Here is a 16,836-nt window from a genome sequence, read left to right as displayed (position 1 = left end):
AGGGGAGTTATGGTCTTAGCATTGTTTGCCATCTCCCTGGTTGGTGTCATCTCAGTCTCCCTAATGGTTTTGGTTTGAGGTTGGCTTGGCATCCTCTTGGAGTAGAGCGGTGGTTAGGAGTTGTGGCAGTGGTGGTTCCTGGGTATTGTTGTGTTGCTGGGCTGATCAGGCGTTGCTGGCTGGTGGCTTTTACAGAGCGTTTGGATTAAGTGGTCATTTGTGTCACTTCTAGCCTCTGTTTTAAGAACTTCTCTAGGGTTTCTGTAGTTGCCTCAGCGGTGCCGCCAAAGCGGGGGGGGGGGCAGGTAAGCAGAGATGGGTAGACTAACGGACAGACAGTTCATATAAGGGGGGGGGTTAGCAGGTAGAGATGCAAGAGATTAGAGGCGTGGGGCCAGGGGAAATATGTGTTTAGGAGGGGGTTGTATATACCCAAAAGGGGTATTGGGGTCCAGTTAAGGTTGAGGTTGGGGTTGGGAGTGCGCTCAGAAACAGAGACAGACAAATAGGCTATATGTAAAGGGTGGAGGGAGAAAAAGGAAGAAGAAGAAAGAAAGAAGAAGGGGGGAGATGGGGGGAGAGGGGAGATTGGAGTAAAAGAGGAGAGAGAGAGAGAGAGAGAGAGAGAGAGAGAGAGAGAGAGAGAGAGAGACAAAAAGAGAGTTGAAAGAGAGAGGAGAGATAGTACAGTAATATCGGCGGTATTAGATTGCAGCAGTAGTTTTAGTTATAGTATGAGGGGGGCAAAGTATGATATGGTGATATGAATGTGTGTATGTGTTTCCTTTAGGGGAAGGGGGGGATGGAGAGAGGGAGGAGGGAGAGAAAAGGAGAGGAGGAGGGGGAAGGGTGGGAAAAGGAAGGAGAAGAAAAGAGAGGTGGAGAGAAGGGAGGGGGGAGGGTGAGCTGTGGCAATGGTATGGGGGGAAAGTCTTATTTTAAAAGAGGGGGTGGGGGGATAGGGCTCCCCCCTCAAAAACAAACTGACGAACAGGCTAAAAAGGGGGAGTTGATTTTAAAAAATAAAGGGGATAGAAAACAAAATTGGGGATGGAAAGTGGAAAGGTGGGATAAAAGGAAAAAATAAGGGGGGTGAAGGGAGAGAGAGAGGAGAGCAAAAAGGGAGAGAAAAATAAACGGGGGGGGGAGAGTATCAATAGCAATAGCAGTGATATGGAGGAAATTTTTGTTTACAAATAGAGTGGTGGTCGTAGCTGGGGGTGAAAGATTCCCCCCTCAAGAACAAGCTAACAAATAGAATAGAAAGGGCTTTAAAAAGAGAGGGGGGGATTGTGTTTTGTTTTGTTTTTTTAAAAAAACTATTTCCCCCTAATTATTATTAATTTTTTTTGTTTGTAAAAAAGGCTGCTGCAGCAGTGGCCCCTCTTTTAAAAAGAAAAATGATAAAAGTAGGTATATTGGGGGGGGGGAATAAAAAAGGAATTATTTTTTTTTAAAAAAGAGAGAGGGGGAGGAAGGGGTTAAAAAAAGGATTATTATTTTTTTAAAAAAGGGGGGAAGGGTAGTTTCTTCCTTTCTGCGATCTCCTTTGTCATGCGGCTTTCCTCTGTTTTCCTTGCCACTGGAGGGGTAGGCTCCCGTCGTCGGCTCAGCCACTGTGCCATCGTGTTTTTTTGGAGCCTTTTTTGCCTTCCCGTGCTCACCTACCTCTCCTCTTCTTTCCCGTCGGCAGAGATGGGGGCAGCAGCGGTAAAGTTGGGGCTCCTTTTTCTTTCTTTCTTTTTCTTCTTTCCCCCTTTTCTTTTTCTCCCTCTCTGCGTTAGCTCCACTGTCCTCCTGGTTTTGGAGCTCCTCTCGGCTGTTTGGGGGGGTGGTCGGGTGCCTTTCCGGCTCAATCAAGGTTGTGGGGGGTGTTTTGGCTCCTTTGATAGACCCCCCGGGCACCCCCAATTCCTCTCCGCTGGCAGTGCTGGCGGCAGCAGTCCTGGGAGTCCGGGAGTCGGCCAGACAGAGCCTTTTACTCTGGCTGGCTTCAGGAGTTCTTTTCTGCTGTTGCAGCCGCCATGCTGCCTCACCGGAAGTCTCCTTTTGTTTGGAATAATAGGTTTGGTTTGGTTTCCATGACCTGTTTGTACCTGGATATGATCATAGAGAAAGCTGACTGCATGGGATTTGGGTTTGGTGTGAGACTGGCCTTCTGTGAATCTAGGGTGGTATATCGGTGAGGGGTGGGGGTGTAATTGCATGGCATTTGCCTTGTAAGTATCCCAGGGGACAGCAGGCACTCAAATGGGCCATCCACAGAAACTTGTTGGTCACAGAGTGATGCACCAGGTAAAAATGCCTGCCTCTTCCTTGTACCCACCCAGTGCTCACCTGGTGGGAGAAGGTGCCTGTTGCTCTAGCATCACAGACCCACAACCTCTGGTTGCTAAGCAACTCTGGACCTCTTGCTGCCAGTGTAATTTAATTCTCTTCCTCCTCCATTTCTAAATCAGAAAGGGGAGGGGAAGCATCTCTCCATCAAAATAAAGATGCCATCTATGCTCACTAGATCAGCCTATTTCTGCAGTCCGGCTCAGCTGTGAGCGAATGCAACAAAGGCCTTCTGAGCATGTGCATGTTTGGGGTTCTAGGACAAAGGGTTGGGGTGGAGAGCATCAACCCCCGGCATCTCTAGGTAGGGCTGAGAATGTTTCCAGCATTGGCTGCAGCTCCAGCACATCTCATTCTGGAAACGGTTTGTTTTTTTTACTTTTGACAAAAAAAAGGTGAGAGTTGTGTAAAATTAGGCAGATGCTGCCCTCTGATGTCCTTCAAGGAGCCACTGCCTGAAGGGAGCATAGAAACAGAACCAAACTACTGGTCCACCCAGCTCAGCGCAACCAACTCTCTGGGGTTTCTGAGAGGGGGTTTCTCCAAACCCCACCTGGAGGTGCTGTTGGGGATTGAACCCAGGACTTCTGCATACAAAGCAGGTGACCTGCTTCTGAACCAGACTCTTCCCTAAGGGATAGGGTTGGCCTAGGGATCTGTGCTGAGCAAGAAGGTTGCTGCAGCTGCCACAAGTTGCCAGTTGTTTCCTGTCTATCAGCGGGAGGAAGAGGTGGCAGGGATCTCCATAGCTCTGCTTCCTGGTTGTGGCTTGGTGTGGTTTCCAAGGCACCCTCTTGTGGTGGTTGTTATTAAGCACTGGGGGACCAGATAGAAAGCCAGTGTGCATTGGTTGCTCTCCTGAAGCAAGAGGAGCCTTAATAACAGCTGGGTAATGAGGTGGCGCTAAAGGTTAAAGCCTCAGCGCCTAGGACTTGCCGATCGAAAGGTCGTGGTTCGAATCCCTGCGGTGGGGTGCGCTCCCGCTGCTCGGTCCCAGCGCCTGCCAACCTAGCAGTTTGAAAGCACCTCCGGATGCAAGTAGATAAATAGGGACCGCTTACCGGCGGGAAGGTAAACGGCGTTTCCGTGTGCGGCTCTGGCTCGCCAGAGCAGCGATGTCACGCTGGCCACGTGACCCAGAAGTGTCTCTGGACAGCACTGGCCCCTGGCCTCTTAAGTGAGATGGGCGCACAACCCCAGAGTCTGTCAAGACTGGCCCGTACGGGCAGGGGTACCTTTACCTTTAATGAGGTTATCAGAAACCGCAGCAGATGTGTCAGAGGAGCTCCCCCGCCCTGCTTGGTTTCCAGAGCAAATCACCCCCAGGGTGCTTCCCTCATTAGCCAGAAAGGGACTGGCAATCTATTTTGAAAGGGAAGCCCGGGGCAGAGAGACCCACTTAATTTGTCAGTTGCTGGATTTCTCTGCTGGAATCTGCCGTCTGATGCTGTAGCCTGGCCACAGAATCAAAGGCCCAGGCGTGAGGTGTCACAGGAAGATGCCTCTCTCTTTGTGCCCCAGAGCAGCTCTGAAGCTCCTTCAATCCCTGCCAGGTTCTCTCCTGGCCACTCAGACCCACTGGAAATCTGACTGGAAATGGGGCACATCATTCAGTGTGTTATAAAGAAACAACTGATATCCTGGGCTCAGAACTTAAAAAAGTATTTAATAATATCTTAGAAGGGGGGGAAGCCCCAGACACTTGGAAACTAGCGGAAATAGTAGTGATTGAAAAACCGCAAAAGGACCCTACAGAGGTGGGGTCATACAGACCAATTAGCCTATTAAATCAAGACTATAAGATATTTACAAAGATCCTGGCAAGGCGACTGGAAAAGGTACTACCTAAAATAATTAAGGAAGATCAATGTGGATTTGTTAAGGGAAGATACATAGGCCATCCTATAAGAAATGTGCTAAACGAATTAACAAGCAGGGTAAAAGGAAAATCGGTGGTCTTAAAATTGGATGTGTATAAGGCCTTCTTATGGAATATTATGTGGGAGGTAGGATTAGGAGAGAACTTTGTGGAAGCAATCCAGGAATTGTTTAGAGAAGGGAAGGCTGTGGTCAGAGTGAATGAGGGGGTTTCAGATCAATTCAATATACAAAGAGGAGTTAAACAAGGATGTTCACTCTCACCACTACTATTTGTATTGGGTATGGAGTGCTTGGCAGATAGAATACGAAACTCAGTAAGGATAAAAGGATATAAGAAAGGATTATTATTATTATTTACAAACCCCTTAGAGGGTGTAAGAGAACTTATGATAATCTTGAAGGACTTTAAAGAGGAGTCGGGATTGGGAGTAAATCTGGAGAACTCTTAAATTTTATTTTGGGATGTAAATAAAGAGAAGGAAATTGCAAAAATGAGAAAGATGGATATCAATAGGAAAAAAATTAAATACTTGGGGGTAAATATTATTAAAAAGATTGCTAAGATTCCAGATGTAAATTACAAAGAAGCATGGAGGAAGATCAAGAAGGACATAAAATCATGGGAAAATAAGAATTTATCAATTCTAGGTAGGATTAGAGCAGTTAAAATCTTTCTGGTACCCAAATTATTATATTTATTTGAAGACTTCCGGGTTAGCGCCATTGGCAATGGCGGCGTTCCTCTGACTGAGAGGAACCCGCTTCGTGGAATTCGGGTCGTGCCACCGCGGCGAAGGCAGAGACCCTTTAGAAATCCCAGGCGGATGAAGCCTGGGAACGTGGGATTCGGCTGACACCAGGAGCGCCCCCCCCTACCCACGGGGAAACCCCTTTTCAGGGGTTCCAAAGTGACGTGGGGTGAGCGGCGCGGTGTTTTGAATCGACCGCTATTTTTATGGAATGTAGCCGCGTAGCCGTTGCCGGAGAGCGCTGACTTTTTCTTGTGGACAATTGGATTTCAAACAACAACCCGTGAGTAGAATGGAAATTGGATTTTTAAAGTATTTTTAAATTGGCACCAATCGGGGAAGGTCTAAACAGGAAGTCCGCCTCCCCTTTCTGTAAATAAACTGAAGCAAAGAACCAGTTAACTAAGGTCGTGGAGAGTCTTATGTAAAGGATTTAAATTCCACTGATTGAAACTACCATCAATATTCTTTTTGGAGGCAGGGGAGCCTGCTGGAGAAGGTTAAAATTCGGGAATTGAAGCGCCACTTCCCTAAACCCGGGAGTGGTCTGTGAGAGCCCGCTGACGGTGAATAGATAAATTTGACAGCTGTTAAGTTAGCTGTCAAGATACAAAAGAAGGACTTTGTTTCTACTGTCCGTTTTTGTTACAAGCTTACGTTTAAAATGAAGGAAGGAACTGTTACAATTTAACGTATGGGACCTTTGGGTCTGTGCTGGAAGGAGTGAAAAGGAACTTGAATCCCTCTAGAGGGAGCTTTGGGATATTATCGTAAGGAAGCAGCTGGGAAATGGCTTTTAAAGATAAAAGCCCTGAGAAACTAGTTTTTGACCTTGGACTGTTTAAAGGATGGCGGTTGGGAAGGAAATCGAGTGTGAACTGAACAGGACATTTTATCTCTTGGGAAAGCTGCAAGACCAGATAAATGTTATGGCTACTAATGTTGTAATCTTGGGAACAAAAGTGGGTATTAGTAAAGAAGTTGACAAGAGCTCGGCACAGGAACCTCTTCCAACTGAACAAATTGAAAAATTTGAAAAGGGGAATCATGTTGTGATTAAAGTGATGAAAGGGGGAGCCGTAACCCTACAGAGGCAAATGGTGGACTACAATTTGAGGCCTTACATGATGGCAACAAGGAGAAGCAAATTTTTGGAGATGGAAGCCTGGCTTGGTCTGGAAAATGAAAGATGGAGAGATCACCCTATGTGGAGATCAAATGACCTTTGGGATACAAATCTGAGCCAGGTGGAGGTTGGAGCTTTGGGGGCCTATGGATTTGAAAGGAGTGTGAAACAAGATTTGGAATATCCTATAGGCCCTATTTTTAACCATGGAAGTTTGGAAGGAAGGAATATGATTACCGTTGGGTTGGAGCTTGATGGAACTATTGCTAGGGGCCGAAACCGGGGAGGGGATCTGGTGGAAGAAAATTGGGAATTTAAAGTGTATATAATATAATTTATTTTTTGCTTTTCTTTTAATGAGAGATGGGAAAATCGTGGAATGGAATCTTTTTTGACCCTAGGGGAAACGTCTTAAGAATAAGTACAGATATATAAGTTTTAATGAGAAATAAGATTAAATAAAGTAAAAGTGGATGGTTATTTGGTGAAAGAAAGAATGGAAAATTATAGTATATTAAGATAAGATATAAGGATAAAAATAAGATGAAGGATTTGCTGAAATATCTATATGAATTAGAATACAAAGAGGGGAATTATAGTATGTTAAGATAAATTATTAGGATAAAAACAAAGTTGGAAGGATTTGCTGGAATATCTAATTGAATTAGAATACAAAAATGGGAGGCATGAGGAAGTCAAGGAATTAAGTGAATGTAAGTAAGTGAGTTAAAGGTTTGACTTGTTTTTTACTTCTTTTTCTTTTTTCTGTTTTTTGATGATGTTTTTTGATGTACTGTTTTTTCTTTTTTTTCTTTGATTGTTTTCTTTTTATTTTTTTCTGTAACCTTTAAAATCTTAATAAAAATTTATTTTTTTAAAAAATATTATATTTATTTCAAGTAATTACACTACCCATTAGGAAAATATGGTTCAAAACATGGAATAAGGTATTTAAAAATTGGATTTTTGGAAGCAAAAGAGTTAGAACCTCAGACATAGTAAATTATTCATCTCAAGAAGAGATGGGATGGGGAATACCGAATTTAGAATTTTATTATGAAACATTCCAATTGAAAAATCTAATAGATATTGGATATAAGGATCGGATTAAATGGATAAGGCTGGAGAATGAAATAATTGAAGGAATAGGAAGAGAAGGGATATTTAATAGAGATATTAATATGGCTTTTAAGAAGACAATAGGACCAAGGAAAACTCTGTTAGGAATTTGGAAGAATTGGAAAACAAAATGGATGCCAACATACTCAAGGTGGATGCCATTAAAATATATGCAGGAGAGTCAAAGGGTTGGTGGAAGAAATTAGAAGATCAGGGATTTTATAAATTAAAAGATATGTTTGATGAAGAAGGGAATTTGATTACAAAAAAAGTTTTTTTAGAAAAAATAGGAAAACAAAATTGCCTGAAAGTGCAACGACTTTATGATTTAATAAAAACGGAAAGAATAGAGGAAACGATGAGGACAGAAATGAAAATAGATATGGTGCTGAATAAAAGACAAATAACGGAGAAAGGGATAGCAGGGGTGTTATATAAACTGATGATAAGCGACAAAGAAAAAATGATAAGGATAATCCAGATTAAATGGGAGCAGGAAGGTACGATCCTTCCAAACACGGCTCAAGAACTGATGAAGAATATAAACAATATTAAAATAGAAAAGTATAAAGAATTAAGTAGAAAATTTTTATTAAAATGGTATAGAACTCTGGCACAAATGGCGTATATAGTGAAAGGGTTTAGTCCCAAATGCTGGCATTGTGGTCAGGAAAAAGGACTATATTCACACATGTGGAATATAGGAATATTGGCAAAAGGTTATAAAGGTAATTTCTGGACTATTTCAAATAAACATAGAAGTTAATAGGGATTTGTTATTTTCGGGAATACTGGGAAATAACAAAGTAAAGAGTAATAAGCAAGAATTGTACAAGATTATGATTCTAGCTGGAATGGCAGTTATTGCTTTGGAATGGAAAGAAAAGGCCAATTGGAATATGGAAAAATGGAATGATTATGTTTTTGAATACGTACAGTCAGAAATATTCGCACAGATAGTGGTAGAGGATAGATGGGAAAGTAAATGCCAAAGAATCACAAATAAATGGGCATTTTACAGGAACTGGATAGAAAGAGGGGAAGCCAACCCTAACATACAAGCTTGAATAAACAGACTGTGTACAAGGATAAAGATATGAAGAAGGAAGGCCTGACGGGGTGGGGAGGGCTGGAGTGAGGAGGGAGGGGAAAGAAAAAAGAAAAGAAAAAAAGAAAAAGTAAACTGGATGGTATTTTTGAATTGATTTTGTTATGTAAGCCTTTTTTTTCAGAAACCATATATATTAATGTTATGTAATTAGGCATTGTAGTTCTGTATTCTTTGTTTTATAGAATATATATAATATATATTAATGTTATGTTACTAAGTAAATTTAATAAAACAGAAAGAAGAAAAAAAAATCATTCAGCGTGTTAAGGGTGTCCTGTTCAAACATTCCCTGTCCACAAGGATGTTTTCCTCACTTGGTAGTCTGTTATTGTGGTCTTGGACCCTCTCATCTCCCCTTGACTTTTGCTCATGGCAGGAGGGAGAAGGAACATGACTTGCTGAGGCTGGCTTGGACGGGAGCGGGGAGACAGCCTCCAAGACTGTGAGCCTCAGTGCCTGTGGCCAAGGATGGCTTGGCTGTTCTTTGGTGGCTCTTTGCCATTCCCCCAAGGAGTCTGCACTCCACTTGGTGTGACGCTGCTTTGGCTTTCTGGGCATCAAAAACACATGCACATGGATATCCACCTTGTGATCTCACACAGCTGAAGTTTCCGGCTTGTTTCTCTACAGTCGTGAGGGCTGGGAAATTGGTGAATTTCTAAATGTTCTTTGTGAAATGCAAACGCTGAGTTTCTCAAGGTGCTAAATTCTGGTCCATGCCCCAGCGAAAGCACAGTGGGTGATGACAATAATGGTATTTGTACATTGGATTCTTTCCTGTTCCCAAAGATTCAAGCATGCACGGCTGTGCCTAGGTGGACACTCGCTCCCTGCTCTGCACACGTTGCAAGAGCTGCTTGTTCTCTCTGCCGAAGAACCTGCTGGGCTCCCTTCCAATGGTCTCCATTACAAGGAGAGCGTAATGAGGGACCTCTCTGCCTTCCCTCTGTCCTGCCATGTGCCAAGTTCTGGTGTCTGCATAATGGATGAACTGCCGTAACTCTACTCCAGCTTCCGCCATCACCACTTCAGCCAAGAGTTTGTTGGCACACCAAGGTGAGGTGTTGGGAGAGATCCACCCTTCAATTTCTTCCCTTCCAGACTCAGCAGAAGCAGAGGGCAACTATCATAGGACCCCTCCTAGCCATCACTGTCTTGCTCTGAGTTCCTGGTCTCCTATGCACAGTGGTCTTTGTGGGGCGGGGCTCTAGGGGGCAAGTGCTGATGTTTTCAAGGCCACCTCAGGCTGCAGCCAAGCCCAGCATTTCAGGGTTACAAATGAGGGAGCCTTCCCTTGCCTGGCCTTGTCAATCTGTCTCTCCTCCTTGCTGCTGCTTCAGCTAAAGTGCTTGAGATGACAGATCTTTATGATTCATTCCCCTGATCTGCCACTGCTTCTGGTTTTAGTGCTGATCCCTCCTGAAATGTGTCTCTTTAGAAGACGTCACCTACTCTGTGTATATTCATTGCAATAAACTGTTAAATTTCTACTGCTGTAGAGTTCAGATCTAATGTGCAAACAGCCAGTGTAGCAGATGGCCAGCATCAAGTTGGCAAAGGTGTGTGTGATGGGGAGAGACCTAAGAAGTGCTGCAAGATGACTGCTCTTGAGGGGCCTGTGGCATCCCTTCAAGGAATGTGTCCCACCACATTTGACTGGAAAGGATCATCGACCCATCAGTGGTCCGGACCATATGGGGAGCAGCTGCTGTTTGGGCCTCCCAGGAGCTGGGGCTCAATTCAAAATGATTTCCCTGGGTTTGTCACAGCATGAGAACAAGATGCTACATGGCAGGAGGGATGTCAGACATCCAGAATACAAAGCTGTCTTGTGTGGAGGCCCCTGCCAGGCCAGAGCAGCCCACAGCTACATCCTCAGTGCTTCTGCCCCAGGCACCTGCCATGCTTGGACCCAACTTCCATGTTTCTGGCAGTAAATGGAGAAAAATGGTCCAGGATGAGGAGGAAGGAAGAAGCACTGATGTCTGAGCTAAGTTCTGGGTCACCCCAGAGGAATCCTGTGTTTCGCTTTGCACAGCCATGGAACAGCTACCTGAAGAAGCAATGGCTCAGTTTTCTTTTCTGAAACAATCTCCAGGCCGTGCCCATTAATTTCAATGGGTCTACTCAGAGTAGGACTAACACTATACATTTAGCATTAAGAGCCTGACAATCGGAATCCCCTGTTCCTTCCACTTCTGACTCCATGAAACTTTCTTATTTTCAGCAGCACAATCTGGAACGTGTGTGTGCTGCGAACAGTTCCTCTTGTTCAACAAGTGGGAGTCGTCCTAACCTACTCCAAAATCACCCAGTAAATCCAGACCGCCCAGCCCCTGCTCACAAACGCAGAGTCCATATTACAGAGGGTGTGTGTGACACTTCTGGGGCACAAGAACGTTGGAAGCGCTTACGGGATCAGGCCAAAGAGGGGTCACCTGGTCCAGCATCCTGTTCTCATAGGGACCAACCAGATGCTCGCAAGGGAATCCCTCCTGTGGTTTCCAGCAAATGGTGTTTGGAAGTTTTGCTGCCTCAAACTGGATGTAGGGCAGAGACAACTGTGGCTAGAAGCCCTCGATAACCCTCTTCCCCCTCCATGAATTTATCCATCCAGATTGGTGGCTATCGCTGCCTCCTGTGGGAGGGAGTTAGTTCCAGACTTTAACTCTGAGCTGCCTGTGATGTGGGGGGCACGACTGTTCCGCGGGGGGCGTGGCGTGGATCTGTACCATTCGCCGCTTTGATCTGGCGCCTTTTGCGGAGAGCACAAGACGGGCATGTCGCCTTGCGGGAGCCGAGGAGAGGCACCTGGTTCAGTCCCGCGGGGCGCGCTTCTCTTGCGAGCCCCCCCCCCCCAGCCGCCTCCCGCTGCCCACGCCGCGCTTCTCCGCCTCCGCCGCTTCTCCTCGCTGTCAGCAGCCGTCTGTGTCTGATTCGAGAGGAGAACAGAGGCGAGGCGAGGCGGCTGCAGCCAGCGACCCCCCTCCGCCGCCCGCCCGCCCCGGGGCTACCAGAAGCCCCCCTCGGCTTCGACTAGGGACAGAGAGCGCGCCTGCTCTTCCCTGCGCGCCGCTGCCCCACTGGAAGGGCGGCGGAGGAGCTGCAAGGCGGGGTGCGCGCCATGAGCCCCAGCCTTGGGGTTCAGGGGCCAGTGGTGGAACCAGGGAGCGGCCCCCGCCCCAGGGCCTGGCCGGCGGATGCGAGGCGGATGCGAGGCGACTAAGGTGAGCGGATGCGAGGCGGCGGGCCCACAGGTGGTGCGGCGCTTTCCCCGGGTTGCTGGGCGCGGGAAGAGGCAGCGCTCCTGGCCGCAGGTCCGAGGCCCGGCTGCTGCCCGCCTCTCGCGGCCGGAGGGAGTTGCGCTGCCGCCGCCGCCGCCGCCCGCAAGGAGCCAGCCACTCGCTGCCCGCGAGGCTCCTCTCTGGCCGGCCTGCCAGCTGGGCTCATCCTCCTTGCCAGCGCAGGCGGCGGGCTCTGCTCCCGGGGGACCTTCCGACGGGGACCCGCAAAGGAGCGCAGCAAAGGGGCGCCCTTCTCAGCCTACCCAGCAAAGGGGCACAAGCAAAGGGCACGTCCCGCCACCGTGGTCGTGCCCTTTGCTCCGCTGCGAGCCACGCTGCCGCTCGCCTTCGCCTTTCACAACAGCCCCGCAGGGTAGCCCAGGCTGCGAGGTCAACCCAGCGAGAACTCTCCGAGGCTTCTCTCGGGCCCCAGACCAGCCCTCCAGCGCCGCCACGGCTGGTCTCTTGAGTCCGTTGCCAGGCCAGCAGCCAAGCCTGACAAGCGCAGAATATAGAGGCTTGGTGGGGAGGCGCCACGGCTTTTGGCCCCCTCCCTCCGCCCCGGGATCAGGAGCAGCCTGGCCGAAGGCAGGCGGACCATCCCCTCTTTTAGCTTTTAATCAATGAAGGCTCAGTGGAGGCTTTGCAAAGAATCCCTGCCGCCCGCAAAGCCCCTTCCCAGAGCAGCCGGCCTCCTAATTCAATTCCTTCGCCTTGTTTAGCCGTAATGTGAGCTGCGGAATGTCCTGCCCAAAGAAAGGGGGACGCGGTTGCTTTTTCCATTAAATATGACCCAGGGAGGTATTTGTGGTGTGTCAAAAAGAAGGCTAAGGAGACAGAGAGGGAGTGGAGGGAGCTAGAGACAGGACGCCCCCAAAGAGCTGGAGCTGTCAATGGGGTGCTGCCTCATTGTGTGCATGAGAGGAGGAGGCAGCTGGAGGGGACAGGAGCCCGTCCCCAGTTTGGGCGGGGGGGGGGCTTTCCAGGGAGCCCAAGGGCCTGGTTGGGTCTCTGCTCTGAGGCTTCCCAGTGGGGAAAGGAGCAGACTTGAGTGCTTGGACACAAGAAAGTTTGCTGCTCCAGGAAGCAGCCTGGCTCCATTTCCCTGCTTCTGGTTTTCTTTCTCACTGCTTTGCTCAGCTGTATGACAAATGGAACAAATAAGCTAAATACTTTTTAATGAGACCCGAGGGCACCATTAAGAAGAGTGTGTGTTACAGTGACAGAGGAGGAATTTGAGAAGCAAACTGCTAGCAATATAAAACCAAATAATTAAAAGAAACATTAAATACATAAGAAGCAACAGTACTGTAAAATGGCAGCGGAGGAGGAGCTGCAGGGGAAGCAAAGCAAATTCCGTATATCCATCTTTGATTCAAGAGACGGGGTGGGGTGTCTCCACAAATGCAGCACCCGGGTCCCAGATGGTGGCCACAGGAATAATGCCAGGAACCATCACTGCTTGCCCAAGGGGCTTTTGCTGCTTGCAAGGTCCTCCAGAACCCAAATCATAGTGCGAGAGGCAAGACCCTTCCCGTCTCAGAACTCCAAAGAGGGGGGGCAATGAAAGCAACAGCTTCCAGTCTCAGCCAAGAATGTGAGAGTCCCTGGCTAGGAGTTGAAGGGGTGATCAAAGGGTGACTTTCTAGAACTTGAGCCCACTTTTGTTTCCTTCCAGCAAAGATCCAGGGGGCACAACCCCCCCCCCCCATCATTCACTTGCTGGATAAAGGCCTGCATTACCAGGTGCTATGAGGGCTCGGGGGGGGGGGTGCGCTCCTTCAGGCACCACAGCCCATTCCACCTGGAGTGCAGCCCCCTTGGCAGCATTTGGGACCTGAGCCCCTCTGGATGACAAATGCAGGATGCCTTCCTGGTCCTCACTCTCCACCTTTAGGATAGACACCTATGGGAGACGAGGGCTTCAACAGGGAGGGAATCCCAGGGAGGGAGGGCCCACAGAGGCTCGCTCCAGATCTGGTAACTGCTGAGCCACATCCTCTTCCTCTACTTAAGCCTAGCCTATCAAGCTAGCTGACATTCACCCTGCCTTGGAAAAGGTGGACCCACCTTGGGATTCCTTCCAGGAAGTCAGCAAAATGTAAGCACAAGGCTGCACTTAAGAAGCAGGAAGGACATCTGTACCTAGTGGGGGGGTTCGTTTTGTTTTTGCGACAGAAAATTTTGCTTAGGTGCATTCCCTTGCTTTCTCCCTCCCTGCTCCTCCCCCACCAGATACTTGGTGCAGATAAAAGGCAGAAGAGCCTGTGGGGCTGAGAAGCCTCCCCAACTGCCCCCCCCCGCTCAAATTCCAGCCCCTCTTCCCACTGGCCAGGAAGCCCCTAAGGGCCTTTTCTTGCCTGGACACCAAGAGAAATGTTAATATGAATTAAAAGGCAGAAAAGCACATTCTGTTGGAAGCAAAGTGTTGTTGACCCCGGAGGACCAATTCTCTTGAACATATTACATGCTTGGAGAGCTCAAAACCAAGAGTAGAACAGATGAGCAGGCTGTGGGTGAGGAGAAGGAGGAGGAAATGAGGTTGGGGGGGGGAATTTCCCTATTACCAGAGAAGCAAATAGACACCTCCTTTGTTCAAGAATAATGCTTTGCCTTTGGGGATCCTTCGATTTGAGTCCTTCTGAGGTGGCCAAAACAAATTGAATCTGCCTTTGAACCTGTTCTGACTGCCATGGCTCCTAACCAAAGAAGTGGCTGTTCTGCAAAAGGGCAGCTAAGTACGGTACTCTGATGGGTTGTTGTTGTTGTTTAGTCGTTTAGTCGTGTCCGACTCTTCGTGACCCCATGGACCAGAGAACGCCAGGCACTCCTGTCCTCCACTGCCCCCCGCAGCTTGGTCAGACTCATGCTGGTAACCCCGAAAACTGCTAATGACACCCCTTCCTGCAATTCCTCTTTAAAGCATCTCCGGAGCATTAGTTTCATGGGACAGCAGCCAACCTCAATTCAAATGCAGATCCAGGATCCTTTCATTGGCCATAATGACCTGGGCATGTATGTTTGTTGTCCCATTGTTGTTGTTTAGTTGTATCTGACTCTTCATGACCCCATGGACCAGAGCACGCCAGGCACTCCTCTCATCTGCCTCCTGCAGTTTGGTCAAACTCATGCTGGTAGCTTCGAGAACACTATCCAACCATCTCATCCTCTGTCGTCCCCTTCTCCTTGTGCTCTCGATCTTTCCCAACATCAGGGTCTTTTCCAGGGAATCTTCTCTTCTCATGAGGTGGCCAAAGTATTGGAGTCTCAGCTTCAGGATCTGTCCTTCCAGTGAGCACTCAGGGCTGATTTCCTTAAGAATGGATAGGTTTGATCTTCTTGCAGTCCATGGGACTCTCAAGAGTCTCCTTCAGCACCATAATTCAAAAGCAACAATTCTTTGGCGATCAGCCTTCTTTATGGTCCAGCTCTCACTTCCATACATCACTACTGGGAAAACCATAGCTTTAACTATACGGACCTTTGTCAGCAAGGTGATATCTCTGCTTTTTAAGATGCTGTCTAGGTTTGTCATTGCTTTTCTCCCAAGAAGCAGGCGTCTTTTAATTTTGTGGCTGCTGTCACCATCTGCAGTGATCATGGAGCCCAAGAAAGTAAAATCTCTCACTGCCTCCATTTCTTCCCCTTCTATTTGCCAGGAGGTGATGGGGCCAGAAATGCAGTGTTTGTGGCAACTACCCTGGTTGGAGCTCAGAAAATTAGTCATAAGATTTATTTTAAAGACTAATATTCATGGCTCTAGCAGCCAAATCATCTGCAGAGGAATTCTGCAGCTTCCAGTCTGTATTTGCAACACTTTTTACCATTCCTAGGAAAACACAGTTGTGTGGGGTGGTAGAGGGAGATTTGGCAGCTTAAATGCAGGCAATGAAGGAAAGAGAAAGATATTGTGAGTCGTTAACAACCCCCCACACTGTCTGACAACAACTAAGGCCCAAGTGCACAACACCAAGCTCTTCCCCACCATCCTTCAGCCACATCAGGGGGTAGAGGCAGGAAGCCAGTCACCTTGGGGCAAGTGCATAACATCTAGTTGCTCCTGGCCCTTGACACACACACCCCGTCTCGTGTTCCTGGGCTCTTCTTGACCCCCCCCCCCCTTAGAAGTCTCTCCCATCTCTGATGCTCTTGCTGGGAGATCTCCAATTAAACTTTTTATTGCATTAGCCATAGGCCATGGCATCATTCAGAAGGAGAACGAAACACACACACACACACCAATAACCATAAAAATATTCAGGCACTGATATACAATAAAACCATGGTCATGGCTACTAAAATTATTTGTTGCATTAAATGGAATAGAATAGCAGAAGATTCTCAGCTAAGATGTGCCAAATTAAATATCCGAATCCCCTTTGCAGTTGATCGCTATTGTGTCTAGTTCCTTCCTCCTGATCTTCTTAGCTGCCAGCACATAAAGTGCTGCTTTATAGGTAACAAAGTCGTTGGTGTCACTCAGCAGCTATTTCACCCTTTCCAACCTATTCAAATGTCTTCCATTCGTAAACAGGTTTTATAAATCGGTCTCTTGGGTCTATGTATAACGGGCACTGCAATAAATAATGGCACAGGTCCTCGACGCAGGGTTGTCCACATGGATAGAATCTCTCTTCATAATGTACTTTGCCGTACCACCCATTCAACACCACCGAGGGCATCGATTGGAATCGTAGTTCTGTAAAAGTGATTCTTAGTACAGCAAGTGGGAACTTTGTCAGGTATCTGGCTCAGGCATGCTCGGTTTTGATAAGTGGAAACCATGGTGAGCTCTTGGTAGAAGCAATCATGGTTAGATTGCTTTCTGCATCGGACCTAAGGAGACAGTCTCTTAAGTGCCTCTTATCCATCTTTGTGGTCACCTGAAGATTTGTAATTGATATTGGGACAAGAGGCATTGGATGCCAACCTTCCAGCATTTGGTCTGTTCCCGTTCTGTGTAAGACATAGCGGGGAATCTCTCCTCCGAAAGAGACTGAAGTCTTTTCACATAATTTAGGCAAATTTACGCAATTCTAGCCTGTATTGTTGTCATGTCAGCTTTAGCACAAAGAAGAGCAGCAGCTGGGGTCCCGTTGGGGAGTGAGAACACTTTCTTGAGGAATTTGTTATGCACTATTTCTAAGGCTTTGTTAGCCTTTAGGTCCATGCCCCATATCGCTACTCCATGGAGCATCTGGGAAACCACTTTGCTGGCAAAGATTTTCA

The 16,836-nt window shown here is 47.4% G+C and overlaps 2 protein-coding genes across 4 annotated transcripts in view; both read left to right on the top strand.

The window, feature by feature from the left end:
• Positions 1-16,836, top strand: part of THOP1 (thimet oligopeptidase 1) — a 285,623-nt gene that overhangs the window by 183,616 nt on the left and 85,171 nt on the right. The window lies entirely within an intron of this gene.
• LINGO3 (leucine rich repeat and Ig domain containing 3) overlaps positions 1-16,836 on the top strand; it is a 64,380-nt gene that overhangs the window by 40,503 nt on the left and 7,041 nt on the right. The window contains exon 1 of one of the 3 annotated variants that reach the window (XM_079960666.1): positions 10,361-10,637. The exons of the other annotated variants lie outside the window; for them this stretch is intronic. The gene's annotated coding sequence lies outside the window, so the exon portion shown is untranslated. Of the gene's footprint in view, positions 1-10,360; positions 10,638-16,836 lie in introns of those variants that run through there. 3 annotated transcript variants of the gene reach the window in all.

This window comes from Podarcis cretensis (assembly GCF_951804945.1).
Source record: "Podarcis cretensis genome assembly, chromosome: 18".
NCBI classification, from domain to species: Eukaryota; Metazoa; Chordata; class Lepidosauria; order Squamata; family Lacertidae; genus Podarcis; species Podarcis cretensis.
Note: the sequence above shows the minus strand (reverse complement) of the source record. Positions and strands in the feature narration are given on the sequence as shown.